The sequence below is a fragment of the Zalophus californianus genome, chromosome X (genome assembly GCF_009762305.2).
Source record: "Zalophus californianus isolate mZalCal1 chromosome X, mZalCal1.pri.v2, whole genome shotgun sequence".
In the NCBI taxonomy this organism is placed as follows: Eukaryota; Metazoa; Chordata; class Mammalia; order Carnivora; family Otariidae; genus Zalophus; species Zalophus californianus.
Window position 1 is genome coordinate 100,322,929 of NC_045612.1, and position 13,324 is coordinate 100,336,252.

General features: G+C 39.0%; 1 pseudogene; it reads left to right on the forward strand.

Annotated features, from left to right (window-relative positions):
- LOC113930345 overlaps positions 1 to 13,324 on the forward strand; it is a 129,029-nt pseudogene that overhangs the window by 101,589 nt on the left and 14,116 nt on the right.

Sequence of the window (13,324 nt, forward strand, 5' to 3'; positions counted from 1 at the left end):
TATCACCTTTTATGACCTAACCTTGGAAGTCACCCAGCATACTTCAGCCACATTCAATTCATCAAGGCAGTCACCAAGGCCTCCCCAATTCTTAGGGAAAGGAAAAGAGACTATACTTCTTGAGTGGACAGTGCCAAGGTCCTAGAAGTGCATTTGGAACTGAAAATATTGTCATAATTTTTGGAAATACAGTCCACCACTCAGATAAAGAAAAAAAAATGAGGATCAGTGTGGTCAACAGACAGATTTGGGCAAGAATTTAGGCATATTTGAATGAATATGAATACAAAATGAATCAATTTGTAAAAGAAACCGGTAATTGTTCTTTTTGGCCTCCATAGATAAAAAAAAGTTCGATCAACAATTCCTTTTTGACTTGGCCCATGTCAAATTTATTTCTTATGTATGCAGACTGTTTGTAACTCTAACTTTTGGAATTTTAATTTGGGCAGTAAGTTTTACTCAGAACCTTCTTTCTGTTGCCTGTGAGGCTGACCTTTTGCCCAACATTATGGACATCTGACAACAGCTCTGCTATAACTCTACCTCAAAAAAAGTGTGTACTCCTCCTTCTCAATGATCGAATCAGGCATGGCAAGGCATTTGATAATTTTTGGTAAACACGGACTCTCCAAACAATTACGGCTTTAGAACTGTTTGTGAAATTAGTTACCAAGTAATCTATTCCAGTCTTTTAATAAATAAATGACATCCAGAAGTTTCTCTAGGTTACACAGATCATCAGTCGCAGAGCTATAACTGGAAGCAGATCCTAAGACAAGAATCTGAAAGCAAATGATTCCTTTGGGAGGTGATACCACTAGCAGGGAAATGGGAAAGTGATAGAGACAAAGAAAGGAAGTGAATACAGTGTCTTAATAGTGCTGGGGCCTTTGGGAGATAGTGATCTGTGCCTCAGAGTTATCCCATCTTGGGGCAAGAAGTTGAAATATTTATCCACCAACTCCCATCTGTCATTGATTGCAGGCTGCTTCCAGGGCATTATTTTCATGGTGTTTATGGCCTGCTCTAAATATGAGCCTAGCATATTCCAAAGGCCAGAGAATGCCTTCAGGCAGAAAGTTGCCAGTACTTGCCGTAGGAGGCTGTGGGGACATATGGGAATGGTGTGTGCCAAAGGGATACATGAGGCATCAACAGCCTCTGCTACATTTGTAACTATTTTATCATCTTTCTTTTCTCTGTTTGTCATATATATATTTACCTAATTTTCCCAATAAAATGAACTTTATCAAGACCTTTTTATAAATGTCAGCCGCGAACTATACAAGTGTTCATATTGTAATCCACAGAGAGATGGTCTCTTATTAGGATTACACAGGGCTACAGTCAAAATGGACCTGAGGTGTTAGGGGCTGAAAGAGAATCACTTACAGAGATAAAAGTGTGGACGTTTTATTCTTTGATGCATTATCCAAGGAGCTGAGGTGGGTTAAACAGGTGATGGGGATTAAGGAGCACACTTGTGATACTTGTGATGAGCACCGGGTGTTGTATGGAAGTGTTGAATCTGTATATTGTACATCTGAAACTATGTTACACTCTCTGTTAACCGACTGGAATTTAAAGAAAACTCTAAAAAAAAAAAAAAAAAAGGAAACCATTTGGAGAAATCCACTCATTTGCTGCTCTTAGAGTATTTGTGATGGGGAAGCTTATGAGAAACCTCAGTCCTCATCCCTTAAAGTATATGGGTGCGTGTTGGGTTTATATGGGAAAAAAAAAGGTGTCTTCTTCTGGCATAGAGTCTTTTAAAAGTTCACGGGTGTCTCCACCTCTGGGACTCACCATGTTGGTAACAACCAGAATGAGGAAAATTAACCTCATTGCAAGATTCAACCTATAAAACTGACCTTGAGCAGCATGGTTTATGGGAATATTTCCAGTATTGCACAGAAAGGTCCCATATCTAGATTTTAGCTCTAGTTATCAACAGATCATCAATATCAACACATTCCCTCTTCTCCCAAAATACTCCCAGTGTGGGGACATACCAGAAGAAAATGCTTAAATATAGATAATTCTAGTAGTCAAAAATTTCAAAAAAAAAAAAAAAACCAACACAACAAAAAACGGTTTAGAAAGAATAGGAAAGTGTGGTGATTCAAATTACCCTTGATTGTGTAGAAAATGTTTCTTAGAAAATTTTGCTGAATCCATGACAGGAATCTAAAAATATCAACTAATCTTCCAGTCTCCTAGGGGGAAAAATGCTTTCTCTGCATCCCTAAAATACATTTATTTCAAACTGTGCTTTCTAAAATATCTGTGTTAAGAGAAAACTAACTAATAGCCCTGTTGATTCATGAAAGTCTCTCTTGTAATCAATGGATACCTCTATACAGAAATGATGGCAGTGCATAAAACATACATCTAAATATGTTCCAGCATTATCCGCTAAATGAAAACTACATGAAACCATGTGGAATGCTTATTTCTAGTATAATAGAGATGTGCCATATTTGAGAGCTTCTAGGATGCCATGATGCATTCAGAATTAAAGTGGTAGAGTTTCAGTTAAACATGCCATGTTATTCATATTCTAGTTGGGCAGTTCATAAAATAAATGGCTTTAGCTGGTAATCTGAAACTCTTTGCCATGATATTATTTGAATGTCTTTTTATTTCTCTAGTTGCAAATACTTCCTGGTGTAGAATAACTGAAAGGTTACCGGGGGTCTATGGAATTCCTTTAGGAGAGAAAATACCCTGACTGAAATATCTAAAATGTCTATGGGTCATTTAAGCATTCATGTAGAAATAACTGGCTGATCTAGAGGTATTCTAGCCCCTTCTAACCTCATAGTTTTTGAATAAGAAAATGCTAAGAAGTCTGTCTTTTATATTTGTTGAAATAAATACAACGGAATGGGTTTGGAATAGGGAAGATTATAATGGTTTCCTTTTCATTGCTTGATCATCTACACCAGAGACTTCCCAGGCAGACTTCAAACTAACTTTTGAAGATGTTTGTAATAGAATAAAATAATGAGCAACATTTCTAGCTACCTATTCTCTCAGTCTTTCAAAGCTTACCCATTTCAGAAGTTCAAAAAATCTTGCTTCATTTTCCCAAAATGTCATAGTTTCCCTTTTGTGTATTCATACGTATGTTTTCCTACAGTTGCTGATAGAAACAGTATATACACTGGTGCAGAGTTAGTTTTTTAATGAGATACTATAAATATTAACCTGCGATTGCAGGTTGTTTCTGCTTGTTTCATACAACAATATTTCACAGATAAATTTAAACATATTTACATGTAGTTTTAACTCATGCTTATTTTTTCAGACTGGAATCTCACATGGAAATAAACAAAAAGAAAAACATATGAATCATAAATTCACAGCTTAATTAGTTTTTACAAAACAAACAAGTATATCTATTCCTCAGAACAAGATACAGACATTACAAGAATCCCGGAAGCTTCCCTGTTGTCTGGTTCCAATCATCACTTCCCTCCAAAGATAACCAGATTTCGGGTCCTTGGGTGGTTCGGTCCATTAACCGTCTGCCTTCAGCTGGGGTCATGATCCCAGGGTCCTGGGATTGAGCCCCCAGCTCGCTGGGGCTCCCAGCGAGGAGCCTGCTTCTTCTCCCTCTCCCTCTGTTCCTCCCTCCTCCCACCCCCGCTTGTGCTTTCTCTCTTACTGTCTCTCTCTTTCAAATAAATGAATAAAATAAAAAAAAACAGATTTATCTTTTATCACCATAATTTGGTTTTACCTGCTTTAAATCCCTATATAAATAGAATCACAGAGTAGGCATCTTTAGTGTTTGGTTTCCTTCACTCAGATTATGTTTGTAGAATCCACGCATGTCATTGCACGTAGCAGTAGGTCCATTCTTCTTCGCAGCTATAGATTCATTTTTATGAATATAGTCATATATTATCAATTTTACTGTTGATGAAAATGAGGGTTGTCTCTAATTTTGAGTATTATGGAAAATGCTGCAATTGTTCTCATCTCTGATACAATTATGTTTTTGTTGTTGCTGGTGGTGGTAATATACCTAAAGATGGAATTCCTGTGTTATGCACTATGCAAAATATTTGTTTTAGAATACTCTGGTCTACGGCCATACCACCCTGAATGTGTCTGATCTCGTTGCATCTCAATAAGAATATTCTGCCACTGCGTTTTTCAAAGAAGTTGTGTAGATTTTCATGCCCATAAACAGTGTATACGAATTCCATTTCATTAGTATTTAGTATTTTCAGTTTTGTTTTGATTTTGATTGTTATCATTACAATGGGTGTGTAGTTATTTTGCTTTGTGGTTTAAATTTTAATACCTTGATACTTTTATAATATTTAACATATTTTCTTATTTCCATTGGCCATTTGGATATACTCTTTGGTGAAACATTTTTTAACGTTTCAGTCCCTTCGTTAAGATCGGGTTTTCTTTTTTATTGATTTGTAAGAGTACTATATATATCCTAGTTACTAGGAGGTTTTGTTTTGTTTTGTTTTTTTTTACATATACACACATATCATTTCTCACTCTGTGATCTCTGTTTGTTATATTATTTTTCGGTCTTTTACTGAGGTCCTCTGACAAACGGAATTTCTTATTCTTATTAAGTCACTGTGCCAATCTTTTCCCTTTAAGCTTAGTGCTTTTACATCCTATTTTATTTTATTTTTTAAGACAGAGAGAGAGAGTGGGACCCTGCGGGGAGGGGGGGGGAGCAGAGGGAGACAGAGCAATAGAATCCCAAGCAGGCTCCATGTCCAGTGCAGAGCCTGAAGTGGGGTTCAATCTCACTACCCGGAGATCATGATCTGAGCCAAAATCAAGAGTCAGACACTTAACCCACTGAGCCACTCCAGTACCCCTACATTCTATTTTAAAAATATCTGTCTGAAGGTCATGAAGCTTTCTCTTATGTTATCTTCTAGCAGTTTTAGTGTTTTCCTTTTAACAGTGTTCACATTTAAGTCTAAAATCTAATCTCTAATTGATCCCACGTTACTTATTGACAGAAATTTTTATTCCCTACTGAATTGCAGTGTTACCTTTATTATAAGTCAGGTGACCATTTGGACCATTTGGATATCTTTTAATAAAGCACTGGATTTGGTTCATTTTGATAATAATTTGGGGTCCAAATTTTGTGAATTTTCTGTTTATGTATTATTTTTTTCTTATTGGATTGTCTTTTAAAAACTGATCTGTAGACTTTTATTAAAGTAGAGATATTAAGTCTTTCTTATAAATCTTTTTAATGTTTTCCTGTTTATTGCCTTTTCACTTTATTATACCTTTGGCTTTATAGAAATATTTACTTCTTATGTAGTCAAAAGTGACAGTTTTCTCCTTAAAGTCATCTGGGATTAGCGTTTGGTTTAAGAATGTCCCCACAACTTAAGCTCTTATAGATTCCTCATGTATTAGGTTTTATTTTGTGTATGTGGATCTTTAATCTGTATGTAACTTATTTTTTATATAGATTAAGTTACTGGATTCTAACTCTAAGAAAACATTGTAATTATATATTCCATTGTTTAGTGACTGGACAGAAATGTCATATACAGTGTATTCTCTTTGGCTGGATCTATTTCTGGACTCTGTTCTGTTCTGCCATTTTGTCTCTCCCTGTACCAATACCATATGTTTCTGATTATAGAAGAATGATAATGTAAAATACAGTAGGCCACAGGTTTTGTGATTTTGTTAAAACTTTCTGGACCATGCTCACACTTGTATTCTTTTCTGAAATAAGAGCTATGCTATCTCTCTGAATATTTCGACTTGATGAACTTGTTAGAGAACTGAAACATCTCAAAAGAATAGGCACTCGGGAAACCCAAGCGGTCTGCCTGTAAACAACAAAGACAGATTTTCCATAGGCATAACTACTCAGACTGAAGCTAACTGAGAGTCACCTAGTGGAGGAATTCTGGAACTAAACCTGACTACTACATTTTTGTCAAAATAAATTATCCACTGCCATGCAAATGGCCAATCTGGCGATGGAAAATAGGACAGCAAACATATGTTTTTAATCAAAGGCATTATAATGGGATGGAAAAGGGTTACTGGTAAAATTGTCTTGATGAAGGCACCCAATTGACTGTTTACAAGTCCTCTTATCACAATGTTTTTTCAAACTTGATTGCCCATTGTAATCACCTGGGAGCTTTTTTTTTTACAATCCTGATGTCCAGGTGAGAGCCCAGGACAATTAATCATCATGGGGAGGGGAGGGGTGGAAACCAGGCATTAGAGTTTTGTCCAACTCCTCAGATGATTTCACTGTGTACTAATGGTAGAGAAACAGTGTTTTAGGAAGAGGGTAAGGATCAACTCTGAATGAAAATGCAGAAGAAAACAAGAAAAGAAAAATCCTTAGCTGTTGCTAGGCCCCTTGCCAAGTTCTGCTTGTAAAGTTCATTTTTCTTTGGTAGGCTATGGGCAGGATTTAGGGTGACCCGGCTGCCGCAGGAAGTGCATGATGAATTATACCTGTGGAGGGGTGGGGTGGGCTGGGGGAGTAGGGACACTAACCAAATGAAAGTCACTTCTGACATTTTTAGAAAATAAAGTCATATGAGCTGTTTATAGTCCAATCTAATTCTAGCCTCAGTGGTGGGAGGAAGGGATGGAGGAGGCGGTCAGAGTGAATATACACACTCAAAGAAGGGGTGGGAAGCTTTGGTGAAATCTCCTAAGAAATATGATCATGCTCAGCCTCTGTTCCCCATTTTTTTTTAAGATTTTATTTATTTGACACACAGTGAGAGAGCACAAGTAGGCAGAGCGGCAGGCAGAGGGAGAGGGAGAAGCAGGCTCTCTGCTGAGCGGGGAGCCCGAAGCGGGGCTCGATCCCAGGACCCCGGGATCATGACCAAAGCGGAAGGCAGTCGCTTAACCAACTGAGCCACCCAGGCGCCCTGTTCCCCACTTCTGGTCAGTGCATTCAAGTCAAGATACAACGGTGGGGTACACACGTGTAAGTGACCCAGATAGCAAAAGTAAGTGACCCTTCTCTTCAGTGTAGTCATCTTATAAGTGGCAATGCTAAATCATTCATGACCTTACGTGCTGCTTTTGGCAAACGGCTCCCTAATTGCTCCTGTTTTTGCATCGATTCTGCGCAGCGTGGAAAAGCGAGTCTCCAACTTGCTTGTGGATTTATTGACCACCGGGTCCCTCCTCGGCTTTCACCTTGCAGGCCTCGCCCACTCTATTTTAGAGTCAGGCGCTGGGAACAGCACCTGTTTCCTCCTCTCCAAGCATGGGCTGGACATTTTGACGGCACCCCTTTCAACCAACCCAGGTGTCGGTGTTTGTGTTTTCCAGTTCGCCATCCCTCCCCACCCCCTTCCCCACGCATCCCTATTTCCGTGGCTGTGGGCCCTGGGGAGGAGAGAAATCCGCGTTCAGACACACCGGATCTCCAGCAAGCTACCTGCTTTGGAGAGCATCAGGCGGACGGCGCGGACCCACCTGCCTCCCAAAGTTTGGGGCGTGGGGGAGCCGGGACAAGTGGCGGGTGGCTATGGCTCAGCCGGGGGGTCCGGAGCAGACCCGGGAAGATGCCGCTGGGGACGGATTCACCGACGTCATCAAGAGTCGCGCTGGTAGGAGCTCGCTGTCTTTTGCTCTTTGGTGGGGAGGTATCCGGTGTATCCTGCTGCTCTCCGCCCAGGCTGTGCCCTGGAAGTTAGTACAGGGTTTCGGAAAGTTGTGGCGCTGAGCGGAGGAGCAGTAGGGGACTGTCACCGCGCCCCCGCGCCCGTGGGGAGGACGCGGGGCCACGCAGGGCGCGTCCGGGGGCGGAGGGGGTGCTGCTCTCCGGGAAGGCAGAAAGTCCAGTTTTCCTTTTGCGTCGAGTGGCTATTGGTGAGGGATTTTTGTCTCTTGTTTGTTTTTGAAAGAAAGCCGCCGGATATCGGTTTTATTATAGAAGGGTAACTTGTTTTGAAATTTAAATGTAGAGGAAGGAACAGACCAACTTAAGGAAATATTGCCCTGGCTTTTGAGGAGGGAGGGGAGGTGTGAAGAGGGCATGCCTTGTCAGGGTGTGGCTGAGTGGAGACTTAAGAAATCCGAGAAGTTTCATCTCCGTGTTTGTGCTAAGGGAAAATGTCAGAGGGGTGACCGGAAGGCTTGTGTGCCTGGAGCCTAACTGTACCAGTTGAAAACCAGTAAAGCAGCAGGAACGGAAAGTCTGAGGTTTTTGCGGGGGCCTCCATAGTGCGCTCCACCGCACCCCCCCATGTGTAAATTTCATTTGTAAGGAATCTTCTGGTGGTTGGTAGTTTGGCCTGCATATGCAAACGCTTGTAAACCACGATAGGTCGGTAAAGCTGCAAATGGAAGCAGCTGTTAATTAAGCTCTCCCAAAGGATGAAGTTTCAGCTGCTTGAATCTGCTGCTCTAGCCCTTGGAAATGCATCAGACTGTGGGCAGCGAAATAACAGGATCGTTCCAGATTTCTTTACATACTTTGCTGGATGCTGAAGAGGAAAGAGTATAAAGTCACTGTCCAAGTGTATTGCTGAAGTGAGGTTAAAAGAAATCTCACAGTAGCAAACAAAAATGAGTAAGAAACACAGGAGTTGCATAAGCTACAGACCAGCAAAGGGTTTAGAAGATTGTAGAGCAGGATTTCTCTTCCCAAGTAGTGCAAGTTGGTAATGACGCCTATAACTTAAAAATGGTGACTCTTACAGTGCCTGGGACAAATAGTTCTTTCCCATTTTAAAACCCTACTCGCCGCCTTTTCCTCATCAAATTAATAACCTAAAACGCTTCTCAGATTTTTAAAGGGGAAAATGGTAAACTTTAAATGCAATGTCCTTAATCATGCAGCACCTAGAATGACAGAATTGGCTGTACGTAGTTACCCTAAAATAGTAGTTTGAAGAAATAGATTGGGTAGTTTCATACATTGTGTTAAAGTTACTGTTGTTTATGTTTTATTACATAGTAACTTGTTACTGTAAATATCTGAAATATGCAGAAGGATATTTACTATAAACCTGCTAAAGAGTACTATTTTGGAAAAAAAAGTATTAATTTAAGGATTAATTCTCCAAAGTAACTCTGTTTCATTGCACTTCTTCTACCCTTGTCAGCCTAAGAGAGAGGCAGAAAAAGATCTATATCTATTTTCTCAAAACTAGGTTCATGTGTTTTAAAAATGGCTTGTTCAACTCCATATCTAAAGAAAATTCCATCTACTTTTGTATAACTTTGGGTTCCATATTAGCCACTGTGGTAGAGAGACACTTTTTTAAATGCAATGATTGATTTTATTTTTTACAGTTGTGAAATTGAGCTTTTATTAGATCTCTAAGAAGTCTGGGTAGGGTGAGTTCTAGGTCCAACAAATTATATAATTTTCAAAATTGACCTTTATCTTTTTGATAGGTCCTTCCCTTTAAGGGGTTAGAGGGCTTTTATTAAATATAAAATAAAATTGACTTCAAATATTTTAATTTCTGTGCCTTTATAAAACCGAGGTCTGTCTTGTAAGGTTTTTTTTCAGGTTTTGATCTTGTTTTCTTAATTCTGAGGCATAAGGGGTGGCTGCTATTAATAAATGCTTTTTGTAGCCAATTGCTGTGCATTGGAAAGCATAACGTGGTGGGGCTGTGATGCCAAACAAAGCAAACCGAAAACCTGTTACACTGGCAATATCTCTTTCCACCCCCCACCATTTCTCTCTCATGAGTTAGTTTCTAGACCTAGTTAAATGGTAAGAGAAATTTTAGTGTTATTAAAATGTCTCAAAGGATATAAAAAAAAGTTAACATAAGATGTTTAATTATGTTTTTAGTGGCACTATTGGAGATTATTTCTTACACTGTAATAAGCAGAACTTTCTCTTAAAGATTGAGGACAAAAACATGATTATAGTAAACCTTTCAGGTTGATTTTTATACGGTGGTCTGTGTTCGTGTGATGTGAAATCACAACAGTGTGGAAATTTCGCTGTATCATTTATTCCTATCACAACTGTATATTCTTTGCTTACTTGGTGATAAAGGCAATACTCTGATGTGATTATGGTTTACATACATGACCTCCGTATTCACAACGTGAGTATACACCTGAAGAGTCCTATATCTTGGGTGAAAACTCTTTTGTTGTTACAAAATGAGTAACACAAACCAGACCTTTCATTCTTTCAGATAAGTTTCAGATATCTTAAAGGTAAAATCTCAGCATTTAAAGCATTTCGATACAGTAGGTTTACAACTGTCTTTTCCTGTTAGGCTACCGCAAATAGGGGCACTTGATCTCCTATTGATTGGGTATGCCTTCCTGTAATTAGAAATAGCTCAGTGTAACATAAACAGCCCCATGCTGTTAATCTTTTTAAACCAGATGTAAATTTAACTAGCCTTGATTTCTTTCATGACTTTGTTGTTTATATTCATTTGGCATCTCCTGGCATCTTTAGATGTTTTACTGGCACAGAATAATACATAAATAATTGAGTAAAGCGTACCTATGGATTTCTGTCATGAAAGATTTTTTTAACCTCTTGAACCCTGAAGTACAGGTGTTTTCTTCAGAAGTAAATTAGTTAAGCAGTTTTTCCTTGCTTTAATTTTTTAAAGCAGTTTTTGCTTTTTTAAAAAAGGTATTAAAGAAAAGATTATTCTTGGTCTGATCTTGGAGACTGCTACAAGACCATTCTAGTGACCCAATTTGCTTTGATAGATTCCATGTTTCATTCCAAATTCCAATTATGGAAGATTGTTCCATCAGAACTTTTGATGTATTTGATTTTTGCCTATCTCCAGTGGTTATAAGGAGACTCTTGTACAGAATAATACATTAGAGTTAGGCTAAACAACTATTTCAAAACACAACTTGACTCATTTCTTTAGGATTTTAACTATCCTTATTAAAAACAAGAACACAATGTAATTGAACCTATGTTTTCAGTTTGAGTTAATGCTCTTAAATCATGTTTTTACATTGCTATGCTGTAAACGATTAGGTATTCTCAGGATAAACCAAGAATCAAATTAGACCAAATTATTGGGGATTTTACTAAGGAATGAGAAGACCTTTTGAATAACCGTTCTTTCAGAACTACCAATTTCAGCTGGAAATATTTTCTTGTTAGGCTATTTAGTAAGTAAGAAATCACTGTGGTAATGAAGCCTGTACTTTTCATCCCAAGAAAATTATATGCTTATATCATCCTAAAGGATTGGGGTAATTCACGGAGCATGTTTGTACAAGACCTGCTGTGGTGCTTAAAAAAAAAAAAAAAACAAAACTGGAGTGTTAAGATTTTCCTTTGCTTTACAAGAATGTACAAGGATTCTTCTCCAGGGAGACCTTGCTAAGGAAATTGTAGGGAGTACTTTCCATAGATAACAGCTACTAAAATACGTTGTAGTAAATTGTAAGTTTTATTCTGTTTTAGCCAATTGGGTATGACAGCCTCCCTATTGCAAAAATAGACCCAAGGACTAGGAGACGAGGTAACTTCGATTTTCCTTCTGGTTTACAGATAGAGCCATGGAAATTTTGTGGGAGCTAGAACATGTTTTCATGCAAGTTACTTAACATTATACCAATGTTGTTTTCAAATCTATGACATTTTCTCACTATGATAGTGAATTAGATTCTATTCTTTCCACCAAGGAGGAAAATTAGAAATTTTCATATTGAATTAATGAGTGCATTTGGCTTGAGACTGAGGACAACTTTGAAGTTTCTACTTTAAGTTTTGCATAAAGTTGATAGCTGCTTCCAGTATAATAAATTTAGCTAATTTATCTTGACATTTAGTGATTCTGAGCTCTACCTTTCTCTGTGTCAAAAGTGTGTGCTCAGTTATAATGAAATTGAAAGTAACATTAATGAATTCTAATAGTTTTGTGAAAATGTAGTTAGAGGGGAAATGTGCAGTGATGTACTAGAGCTGGTTTGCCCTGGCTCTGGAGAGGCAGTTGTGTGACTCTCCTCCTATCTCCAAGTTCGGTGACATCATGTTGGTCTCTTGAAGTTACCCTGCTAGGATTATTTATGTCACAGAAATGAGCAAATGCTACTATTCAGGGATTGCTGCTGCTGCTTGGAGAGCTAACTATTAATTATTTACCAGTATAACACTGGAAATATTAATGAGAAGATAAATAACTTGAAAAAAATCCATTATGTTGAGGCTGTACATCCGTTAGGTGTGCGTTCCCGTGAAGGTAGCTGCATAACTAGCCATTAATACGTTTTATATGGCAAGATACTTGGTGGTTGGCTGCTTCTGGTTTGGGCTTGGCAGCTCCATGATATTGGAGCTGGTGTCTCTGTGATGGCCTTGGCATTTTCTTTCTGATGACTGGTTGACAGCTAGGGTTCAAGCACGGCCAGAAGAAAGAAAAAGAACTACCAGTGGGATCTCTTCCAGCCTCCTTCCGACAGACTGCTGCTTAGGGCTCATGGCACATACTGTGTTATGGGACCATGCTTGGACGCAGCTCATGCTAAGATGGGGAGTATTTGGCTTGTAGAGCCTCTACTGAATTTTGGTAAGGGAAGGGAAGTGGTGTTAGGATATTCAGTTAGGGGAATTGGTTTACTTTGTTTACTTATGAACAGTTGGGGCTTTTGTCATAGTAAGGCAGAAAGTGACATTTAAACCCTCAGGTCGGGCGCCTGGGTGGCTCAGTTGGTTAAGCGACTGCCTTCGGCTCAGGTCATGATTCTGGAGTCCCAGGATCGAGTCCCACGTCGGGCTCCCTGCTCAGCAGGGAGTCTGCTTCTCCCTCTGACCCTCTTCCCTCTCGTGCTCTCTCTCTCTCATTCTCTCTCTCTCAAATAAATAAAATCTTTAAAAAAAAAAACACCCTCAGGTCTCCTTTTCATATGATCATAAATTTAAGTTAGGCTTGGGTCATGAGCTCTCACTTCTCATTGCCTTAAAACAGGTGAAGCCCATCATGGCCCAGGGACTTAAAGATTTATTAGCCCTGACTCTGTCCCTAGTTTAGGGACATTAAATCATCCTTTCAGTTTTGTTCTCCACTGAAACCTGACCTGTCTTATCCCATGAAACTGACATGCTATTTTGAGAATGGGCATAATTTTCCTGACAACAGCAGACATATGCCCAAAGACAAGCACAGTATGTACATGGCAATGATATAGGGCTATATTTTAATCCATGAAAGCTGATTGGAATGACTGCTTGAGAACACCTTTAGGATCTCTGTTCTGCCATTATAGTAACTAAAAACTGGTTAACTTGGGAAGCATCTTTCACTGTAAAATGCCCCCATCTGCCTTGTCCCTTCTCCACGCTGCCCTGTTACTACTGCCCCTT